The sequence below is a fragment of the Beta vulgaris genome, chromosome 8, assembly GCF_026745355.1.
Source record: "Beta vulgaris subsp. vulgaris cultivar EL10 chromosome 8, EL10.2, whole genome shotgun sequence".
Lineage (NCBI taxonomy): Eukaryota > Viridiplantae > Streptophyta > Magnoliopsida > Caryophyllales > Amaranthaceae > Beta > Beta vulgaris.
The window spans coordinates 12,282,150-12,293,127 of record NC_079209.1 but is presented as its reverse complement, the minus strand read 5'-3'; positions in this window follow the sequence as shown (position 1 = coordinate 12,293,127).

Sequence of the window (10,978 nt, the reverse complement as noted above, 5' to 3'; positions counted from 1 at the left end):
GCTTGTTTCTTTTTTACACGGTCTCCAAGACGTAACTTTGACCTTTAATATCTTCAATTCCGTATTAATAAAAAATATAAAAAGTTAATATTATGAAACTACACATTGAGATGAATCTAACAAGATCCCACATGAATATGTTTTTTTTATATATACAAATGAGAATATTCGGTCAAAGATTTTAAAGTTTGACCCACCAAAAATGAAGTAGGCATTATATTATGGGACGAAGGGAGTAATATAACAATATAACATTCTGCAAACAATTTTTACTGAACTAAACTCTAAACATCTTTTTATTACTTTAATGGAATAGTTATTGGACTTGAGCTGTCTTATCTACTAATGCCTTCACCTAGGAAGACGAAATACGGGCACGACTCCATGTTCCAGAATGACCTGCGATATCGAGGAACCTTTTGAAAATTAGGAATAGTGATCAATCCATTACCAAGAAAAGCCATGGCACGCTCACCATGTACCCCAACTCCTAATGTCCAACTCTAGACGTGCACTAGTCTAAAGTCCATAACTATCCTCGTTACACTTTACATGATTTACATTTTATTACTTGTTATGACACACACACACACAAGTAACGCAACAATATCAAATCAAGCATTCACAACTGAACTTCTCTTTTATCTTAGGATTTAATAAGTGATCACACAACTTACAATCCATGATTACTTTCTTTTAACTCAATCTTTCTTATTTGTTGAGCCTAGCGAACAATCAATCTTACCTTTCAAAGGCATAACTTATCAACTTACCGAATAAGGCCCGCAATTCTCATAAAGTAGTGAGAATAATAGTATAAGGGAACACATGAATAAATATGATTCAATCTCAATAATATATATTAATTCCCCTATGTGAATTAATAAATAAAGTTCCCATCCACATGCTTGCATCAATAATTCCATACAAACATGATAATCTTTAATTCATAATAAATCTCATAATTAACATGCTTGCACACAGGCATAAAACATGTCAAATCCAATCATACTAGAAATCACATATGGACTTATAAAGTTCCTATACATACATGATACTACAACTTTTCCTTCTTAAATCATGATACTATATCACATAGCACGTAGGTCTATACGTACCTTGTGTAAACTAGTTGATAGGCCACCTTTAATTCCTTAAAAGTCACCTACTAAGTATTCTCCGCCTAAAATAATCAATATAAACTAAAATCAATACTCTAAATAAAATACAACTTTAAAATATTTAAAATCCCCTTTAAATATATTCAAAAGTTGTTTTTGCTACCAAAACTTCAATTACTTTTAATATTTAGCATAGTACTACCATACTAGTGATTAGAATCCTTAAAACTCCATTATTAAAGTCTTTTCTAAAATTTCAGCAACTTATAAAATCATAAAATCCTCTTTAAACATATGCAAACATGCTTAAATCCATAATTTAAAACAATCTCACAGTGTACAACATAACACTATTGTTACGTAGTGCTAGACTCGTAAATCAATACTACTATCCCCAACAGTAGGTTCTATAATTAATAAGAGACTTGTGCAACAATGCCTGGACTCAAAACCCGAACCTAAGCTCCTCCTTCAGACCTGCAAAAAGGGACTCACCCTGGAGGTTTGGGTGTTATTTCCCCCTCCGAAGCTTAAGTCAGGTATCAGGAGTAGAAAGGGAACTTTTAGAGAGAGAAAGTAGAGAGAGAGAATTTATGGCAGAATAATAGTACAATGCTCTGAAAAACGTACCTTTCCCCTGATTTCAAGGACTATTTATAGTGTCTCAAGTGACTGTAGTACCTTGATGTCACCCTAATTTGAGAGCATCTGATTGGCTAAGCAATAATTTTATGACACGTGGCGATCATTGATTGGAGAGTACACATCATCCATTCTATAAAGATGTCCTTGTAAATGCTGGGCCTAGGTACAAATTGGGCCAGAAGGAGGGCTAGTATAACTCTCTTTATTCAGAAAGGTGTACTTTAGGCCATGCACTTTTCTGGACCATGTACTTTTCTGCAACAGCATAGGGCCACGTGTAGGGTCACGATGGAGCCACATGTCCTACTTATATATAGCCGTTGATTTTAGGCTATAATATTTGCCCCTTAAAAGAGGATTTTTACCATTCAGACGCTCAAACGGTTGGAATTCTCTTTTAACCGACGGGAACTACCTATCCTTTTCAAGATGAAATGGGCGCCAAATTGCCGGTCTCAGTAGGTCAACCCTCAAGGGTTTTTTGGAGTGCAACGGTTATCTTACCGGAGGGGGAGGTCATTTTTACCTCCCTATAAATATAACCCCTTATCCTTTCTGAATTCACTTTCACAACTTTGAGAGAATTTTTCTAGAGAGAGAGACTCTGCTCAATTTTTTGCTGAACTTTTAGAGAGAGAAAGAGCCTTCATCCAAGATCTCGATAACTTTCTTCAATTCGTCCAAGTAATTTCAACAGGTATCCCTTTCTTATGTTAATTCTTACTTTGCGTTTTTTTCTTTTTCATTCTTTTTTAAGAAAAAATGGATTCGTCCTTTTCATCGAACCATACCGGCCGCTTAAGGGTTGGTCTTACCCCTAGAACAGAGAGTCTTTCCTCTTCGGCCCATTTTAGAGTTGGGTCTATTCTGGCCGGACATGCATTTTATTTTTATGGACATGGACGACAAAATCAGACGACCCAGTCTTTACTTATGTAGGGTAATCTGGCGCGCGTCAAGCAAACAGCTCGCATTAGACGAGGGATGAATCTCCCGGCCTCTAGCTCAGAAATGGAGGCGTCAACATGGCGAATCCCTACTGAGGGGAGCGAAGTTTAAAGCGCTCGACCAGCAAACAGAACCCCTTCTGAGGCCAGCGAACAGAATCAATGAGACACCTTCTGAGGCCAGCCTGTCTGAACAAGGTATGACAGTGGACGAGGCCAACGAGGTAGAGATTTCACCGAACACGTCTGATGATTCGGAGGAACCTTCTACTACGTCTTCTGAAATTAAACGTCGCCTAGGTCCTTTGTCTGACCCTAGGTTTATCCTAGCTGACAATAGTTGGCTTCGACGAGTAGGTTTAGACCTTAAACATTTCTCCTCGGTAATGCCTATGCTATGCCGGGGTATTCCTTTGTTTCAGCCAGGCCAGGAGGATACTATAGTTAGTGCCCCGCCCAGTCACTTTGTTGTCTATCGACTGGCCTTGGATGCAGGGTTACGATTTCCCTTGCATCCATTTATAAGTCGATTTCTTCAACAGTATAGCATCGGCCATAATCAGCTTGCCCTAAACTCTTGGCAAATCATCTCAACTTTCTTGCCGTCAACGAGCTAAAAGGTTTTGCCCTTTCTTTGGCCGCCTTTTCCAAGATACACTATGTATCTAAGGTTCCCAAGACTGTAGAAGGAGCCTGGTTCAGCGTATGCAACCATCATGGTTTCTTGACGTCTTGGAACAAGACGTCCAAGATGCACGCCTGGAAGGAAGAATTTTTATTCGTCTAAGCCCCTAATGAAGCCATGGCTAGACGACACCAGTATTTTAGCCGGACTCCCACCAACACTGGACGAACATCGTCCTTCTTAGAGATGGAGGATGATGCGGCTAAGGAGATGATGGAATACTTCAGGATATCGGAGTATTCCACTCCAAACAATTCTTCTTTTAAGGGCCCGTCCGACTGGATTCCCTTTAAGGAGATGTTTTACAATGATAACTTCTTGGTCGCCGCGGGCTTGCGGCAGGCCGGGGATAGCGGTATACTTCTATTTTTCCCAAGTAAATGATCTCATCCAATGACTATAATCATCTAACTGTGTGTTCTTTTTGTGTAGCTTCTGCTAAAACCATTTTAAAGAAATCTTGGACGGGAGACATCAGCATGTCTAAGTTCATGAGCTCTTTATGGAAGGAATACAACAAATCCGGCTCTCTCTAGAACAAAAGGCGTCCAGGAAACTTTAGGTCGGTATCCCTTGGTGCATGAGGCTTGTCAGGGAATCAATTATTTGATTGATTTCTTGGGCGGGCCATAAGTTATGGATGCCCCTGCTTCGAAGAGAAAGGCGGCCAAGCTTCTTGTGGCCATTTTCCTTCCTTGGCAAGACCTCATCCAGGGACCAACATTATATTGGTTTTTAGACGATCCCACTATTGATAGACCTTGTCGCTCTCCTTCTTCGGGAAGGCCCCTGTCCAAGTGGGAGTTCTATTATTCTTAGGAAAAGTCTTCATCCTTTGACGTTTACATGTTTGACTTGTCTTTTTTCAGGAAAATGCCCCAACGTCCAAAGCGTTGGCAGAAAAGGCAGCCACAAAAAAGAGGCCAGCCACAGCAGTATATTCTCCCCCTCCTAAAAAATCCAAAGGCTTCACGGCCAAGAAGAAAAAGGTTGATCGGCCTGCGCTACCGAAACTTGAAATTCCTCCTATGACCGAGGAGACGGCCATGGTCCCGTACATCGGTGAAATGGGTTTGAACCCCCTACTACCTCTGGACAATTGGACGCGGTTGCTATTCTGGACGAGGCCAAAGGGGCCGAAGAGAAGACTTCATAGTCGGACGAGGCTAAGGATGGCTCGGGCTTTCTCCGGGTCGGTAGCGGGGCTGGTATCACAAATGCCCCAAGCCTATACATCGGCCTCCCGATCTTCTGGTGAGTCTTACTGTTCTAACGTAGTTAGAACTCTATGCTTGGGCGGACGTCCAATGAGTCCGTCCAACAAACTGGATGTGGTTACCCATCCGGAATACTAACGACTCTCCTCTTTTAGATAAAGGCAAAGGGGCAGCCGAAGCAGCTCCTGACGGTTCTCGGATATTGTCGGACGACGATTCCTTGGTCGCATTTGCGAGGATGACTTCGACCGACCGTGAGAAGCTCAATCAGGAGCTCTTCAAATGCTTTCCCGAGTCTTATATTAGAGGCTTGAGAGGCGCTTCATCTGGGCATGTAGGGTACATGTCCCAATTAGCTGCTGAGGTATAACTTTTATTTCTCTGCTGTTTTTCTTTCATGCTTGTCAAATCGGTTTCTTTTATGGTTGCCCTGACATGCTTTAACCTTCTCTTTTTCAGCTTTTTGCTCGCAGCATAATAATAGAGGACTAGGCAAGATTGCTCAGGAAAGAGAATAAGCAAATCGTCCGGGATGCAATAAATGATGGGGACCAGGTTTAACTTGCCATGGCCGAGCAGGAGGTTCTGCATCGCCAGTCGAGGAAGGCTTGGGAGAGACATTCTGCCGAGCTTGAGTTGGCCAACAAAAGGTACCTCATCCGGCTCACTAAACTCCTAAACAAGAAGGCTGCCCTGGAGTTGGCTCTTAAGGACGAAAGGAACACTGCCATCATATGACGGCAGTTCAGCTCCGGAGAGAAAATTGCTATCTCTGGCGCGAAGAACCACGAGCTGAAGAAGGAGGCCCCGAAAACCTTCGAATCTGTCGAGGGGGCTCTTCACGAGGTTATAGACACCTCTAAGTCCTGGGCTGTGAAGGCATTCGAAATGCTGGCCGAGGCTGACGACGTTCCTAGATACGAACGTCGTTTAAACTTTTAAGAGAGCCTTCACAAAGCCACTGTGGCCGGCGAGGAGCTTCCGGTTTTTCGAGAGTCCTCAGACGACGAAGAAGAGGAGGAAGCAGCCGAGCCAGAGACCCAGGCTGACGACACCAACCTTCCACCTGAGCAAAACGCTTAGCCCAATGCTGTTACATCTTGGCCGCATGCCTTTTTTGTACTTACCTTAATTTTTCTTTCTTTTGTAGCCTAGGTTGTAATCCTCTTTGAACTTTTATAATAGAATCTCTTCTTTCAATCATTGTCTCTGTTTACCAATTTTCTTATCAAGTATTACAACATCTTTTCTAACTTAGAATAATCATGGACGAATTGTCATGGACGAATTTGAAATACAATTTTACAATCAAATGCAAAAGTTACTCATCCTAAAATCTGGACGTTCCAACCATGGACGAAATAAATCCAAACATTATTTGAACACCAAGTGTCAAAGTTACTCGTCAAAACTTGCACAAGTGTTAGTATTGTTCGTCTGTAGCCTAAGGTCATTTCTTGACGCTTGACTTTGGACGACTTGCTACTTGCTTTTTATTTGTACATTCACTATGTAATGGCTCTCTCCCCCCCTTCTTGGACGATGAGAGTTAGGCAAACTCTTTGTTTCGAGAAGGAGAACGGTTATGCTTGATAGTGACGTACTTTGCAAGGTAGAATATTTGAGGATATTGGTAATTCGTCTTATTTTCTTTTGTAATAACTTATTCCTTTACTAAGGTGGTTATTATTGTGAGTGGCCTTTTGATGAAAAGTAAGACCTCTTTACCAAGGTTTCTTAATTCCGGCCGTCTTCATTTAGGAGATTGATGTCAACTTTTGGAGTTTTATCAATTGAGAGCTTCCGTCATGTTTAAACCTTATAGATTTATAACATGTTTGGCTGATCTCCTAATAGAAGTATTTTTTGTTCAAAGAATCTTCCTTATGTTGTTCTTTACTTTGATACTTATTATTTATCTGGATTTTCACAATCTCGGCCGCCTCAACATCTATTGCCTTTGGCTGTTCTGATTTTTCTCCCTTCCATGATGAAGGTTGTAAAGTAGTAAGGTAGCATTCTCTTGCTGCTTGCTGATCTCCATTTAGAGATCCAATCTTCCCTGCATCACACTCGAACTTTATTAACATCAAATAAGTAACAATAGCAGCTTTGATGTGGTTCAAGGTGGGTCGCCCGAGAATGACGTTGTAAGCCGTCAAATCTCGTACCACCAAGAACTTAACAAACAATGTCCTGGAGATCTCCTTGTCTCCTACCCTGATGGGCAAGGTGACAGTTCCCATAGGGTGAATTATTCCTCCTCCAAACCCAATTATGGGATGATGGACTGGGACTAAGTGATTCTCATTAAACTTCAATCTTGACAAACAGTCTGCGCTAATAATATCCATCAAACTTCCGGTATCTATCAAAATTCTTCTTACTCTTAGATTAGCGATTTTCATCTCTACAACCAAGGGGTCGTCATGAGGAGTTCTTATCTTCCCGCGATCCAGCTCACAGATGACTACCTTAGGGAAAGGGTCAGACTCTGCTTGATTGGTAAGCATGATCTGGTCGAGTCCCCTCAGGTAATTCTTATGTCCCCGATTGGTTGGATCTCCTGCTGCAAAACCCCCAGATATGACAAGCACTACATCTTCGTGAGTACTACCGCTTTCTTTCTTTTGGTTTTGACGGTCATCTCGCTTCTGAAACTTTCTTCCTCCTTGGGGTAGATATGAATTCATCTTCCCCTTTCGAGTTAAATCTTCTAGAGCTCTCTTCAGATGTTTGCATTAATTTGTTTCATGACCACAATCTTTATGAAAGTGGCAATATTTGCTCTTATCCCTGTTTCTGTAGGGAGTTTTGATTTCAGCTAGCGCCTTTAATTCATGTTGATCTTTTATCTCCATAAGAATGGAGTATTGATGTTTCTGTAGGTTACACCGATGTTGTTGGTTCACTTCTTTTGCTTCTCTTGGATGAGGTTGTCATCGAAGTCAATGCTCAAGTTTCAGCTTTCTTGGGACTGTTCTTCTTTGGCTGAACTGCTTCTTCAGTCTTTTTTACTTCCGGATGATTTGCCTCTGCACATACTTCTGTCGCGTGAAAGAATGCTTCAGCCTCCCAGAGGGCTTCGACAAGAGTGGTGATCTTTTTATTTAAAAGATCAAATTTAAAGCTTCCTGGCCTCAGACCCCTGATGAAGGCGTCAAAGACCACTCCGGCATTCAGATCTTGAATCTGCAATGCTTCTAGGTTGAATCTCTTCACAAAACTTCTTAAAGCCTCCTTTGGTCCTTGGATGACCTTCCCCAATGCATGCTAGTTTTCTGCTCCTGCCGATTTGCTACGAAATGACTAGTGAACATAATACTAAGCTCTGTGAAATTATTCACTGAGTTAGGAGGAAGGTTATTGAACCACTTTTGCGCTACTCCTTTCAATGTAGCTGGAAATTTTTTACACCAAGTAGAATCATCGACTGCCTGAACATACATCTGATGCTTGTATGCTGATAAGTGATCGTCTGGATCAGTAGTTACGTCAAAGGGTTCTATCGTGGGTAGCTTAACCTTTGGGAACAGAGGAGACTCCATGATTCTGGCCGAAAATGGGATCGGCCAGTTAATCCTGAGTGCCCCGTAGGTCCCTCAGTGGGTATGTGCTCCCAACGATATTCCTTTAATACAGGATTAGAAGAGGTGTTAGCTAGGCTTGGTCGCCTATACACCATAGGTTGCAATACTGTTTTTTCTTGTCTTGGCTAGACAACAGATGGTCTTTGACTTCTTCCGACAGTTCTGGATGGTAACCTTAATGGAGGATCTCTCATGTAAGGTCTAGATCCTGATATTGAGCGCTGTAGAGCTGCTGCCTTCTTGGCCTCTAAGTACTCCCTAACATCTATCTTCATTTTATGGCCACTAGGAGGTAGGTTGTCCCCTAGTCGGAGTACCAACTTTCAGTCCATTTTTCTTTGTTGTTCACTATCCGCCGGCTGCTTTGCTTTTGATACCTGCCTAGACACTTCCTGTCGGGGAGGCTTGCTTGGCCCTGACCGGCCTTCTTGGGACCGCCCCTTAGGTAGAATTACAGCAGCTGGGTCTGGATTGACCTGAAAAAACAACATGTTACTTTTAATTTGCTCTCCAACGACAGAAGCCATCCTGGTCTGAAAATCGTTCAAGATGTTTTCTAGATGAGCAGCTGTCACCGGACGCTCAAGATTTTCCTGAATGACAGGCTCCCTACTTCGTCTAAAGAGGTTGACAACATCAGGGCACCTATCTCTTCCTCTTAGTGGCCTTTCATCGTCCACCGTATGCTCCACTCGAATCTCAAAACTTATGTTCCTAGCAACGTTGGATGAGTGACAATCAGTCATTGTTGCGTCTCCCCACAGACAACACCAAATGTTATGTAGTGCTAGACTCGTAAATCAGTACTACTATCCCCAACAATAGGTTCTATAATTAATAGGAGACTTTTGCAACAATGCCTCGACTCAAAACCCGAACCTGAGCTCTGCCTTCAGACGTGCAAAAAGGGACCCACCCTGGAGGTTTGGGTGGTATTTCCCCCTCCGAAGCTTAAGTCAGGTATTATGAGTAGAAAGGAAACTTTTAGAGAGAGAAAGTAGAGAAAGAGAGAATTTATGGCAGAATGGCAGTACACTGCTCTGAAAAATGTACCTTTCCCCTGATTTCAAGGACTATTTATAGTGTCTGAAGTGACTATTGTACCTTGATGTCACCATAATTTGGGAGCATCTGATTGGCTAAGCAATAATTTTATGACACATGGCGATCATTGATTTGAGAGTACACATCATCCATTCTTAGATGTCCTTTGTAAATGTTGGGCCTAAGTACCGATTGGGCCAGAAGGAGGGCTAGTACAACTCTCTTTATTCAGAAAGGTGTACTTTACGCCATGCACCTTTCTGGACCATTTACTAATCTGCAGCAGCATAGGGTCACGTGTAGGGTCACGATGGAGCCACATGTCCTACTTATAGCCGTTGAATAGCTTAACAATTATGGTTTTCTAATAATTAACACCCTAAAAATCCATGCTTTGATGATTAAAACTTCAATTTAAAAATAATAATAACAAATCTGGAATTTTATTCTTTCAATATATAATATATATGAATCAAGATATTTATTAAAACAATAAATTAAAATCTCTAAAATAAAGCATGAAAATATAGTATTTAATGGAAACTTGAGGAAGAAGAAAAGAAATTAACCAACAAACCAAAGAACCAAGCAGAAGAGTGCAAGGCACCGGAAAACAGGCTACACAGCAGCAATAACGACGTAGCAGATTAATGGGTAATGTGAAGGTTTTGTGATGTTTCTTGTTGAAGAAGAAACGTTACTTGAAGAAGAAGAAAACTTGAGAGAAGGAGAAAGAAAGAAAACCGTGAGGAGAGAGAAGGAATAGGGCTGGTAGAAAACTTGAGCGTGAGGAGGGAGAAAAATAAATCTTTGTGTGGGGTAAAATAATTGGGTATTCAGATATTTATAAGGAGGCTTCCTTTTGGGCTTAGGAAAAGGAGACTGGGCTCAATTAAAGTTTGAATATGAATAGGATAAATAAATTAGAAATCCTAACATCAATATAACTCCTTTTCCTCATCTATTTAGGATTTTGGGTTCCTCAAGCCCAATTAGACTTCTTTTCCAAAACAACTTGGTATTTTAAACATTTATCAAAGCATGCCTAAATAAAATATTTTAACTTCCTTAAATCCTTAAAATAATTTCTTTTGACTTTTAAAAATAGTCAACTTTTTCTAAATAAATAATTCATTTAAAACTCAATTATGTTTAAATATAAATATATAAATACTAAAATATATTTATAAAATTCTTTAAAATTATGGGGGATTACAACCATCATCTTTTCTCTTGGCCTAAGATACCAAACCCCATCAATGTCATCATAATTTCCAGTTTTAGTGGTCATCTCATGAACGCCCCAATAACATAATTCATATGGACATGCTTCAAAGGTCTTGCATTTACCCCCTAGGTATATCATCTCTCTAGTATTAGTTTTCATGAATTTTCTCCATGTCAGAATCGTAAAGTTATATTTTTGAACAAACTATCTGACATTGCAACCTAATAACTATGACAGATGAATTTAATGAACACTTAAGCTAAATTAAACATGTGAGGTAAAACTATAAACTAAATTAAACATCTGAGTAACACTATAAGCCATCAATCAAAATTAAACCCCCAAAACCCTAAAAAATGAAATCGAAAAAAAAAACTGAAAGATGGAATTAAACACATACTTACAATGTTGAAGATGATGGGAAATACCCTTTCACAATTCCCTTTAGATTGTCCTTCACAATTCCCTTCGCAAATTTTCACAATTTCCTCTAGTTTTTGC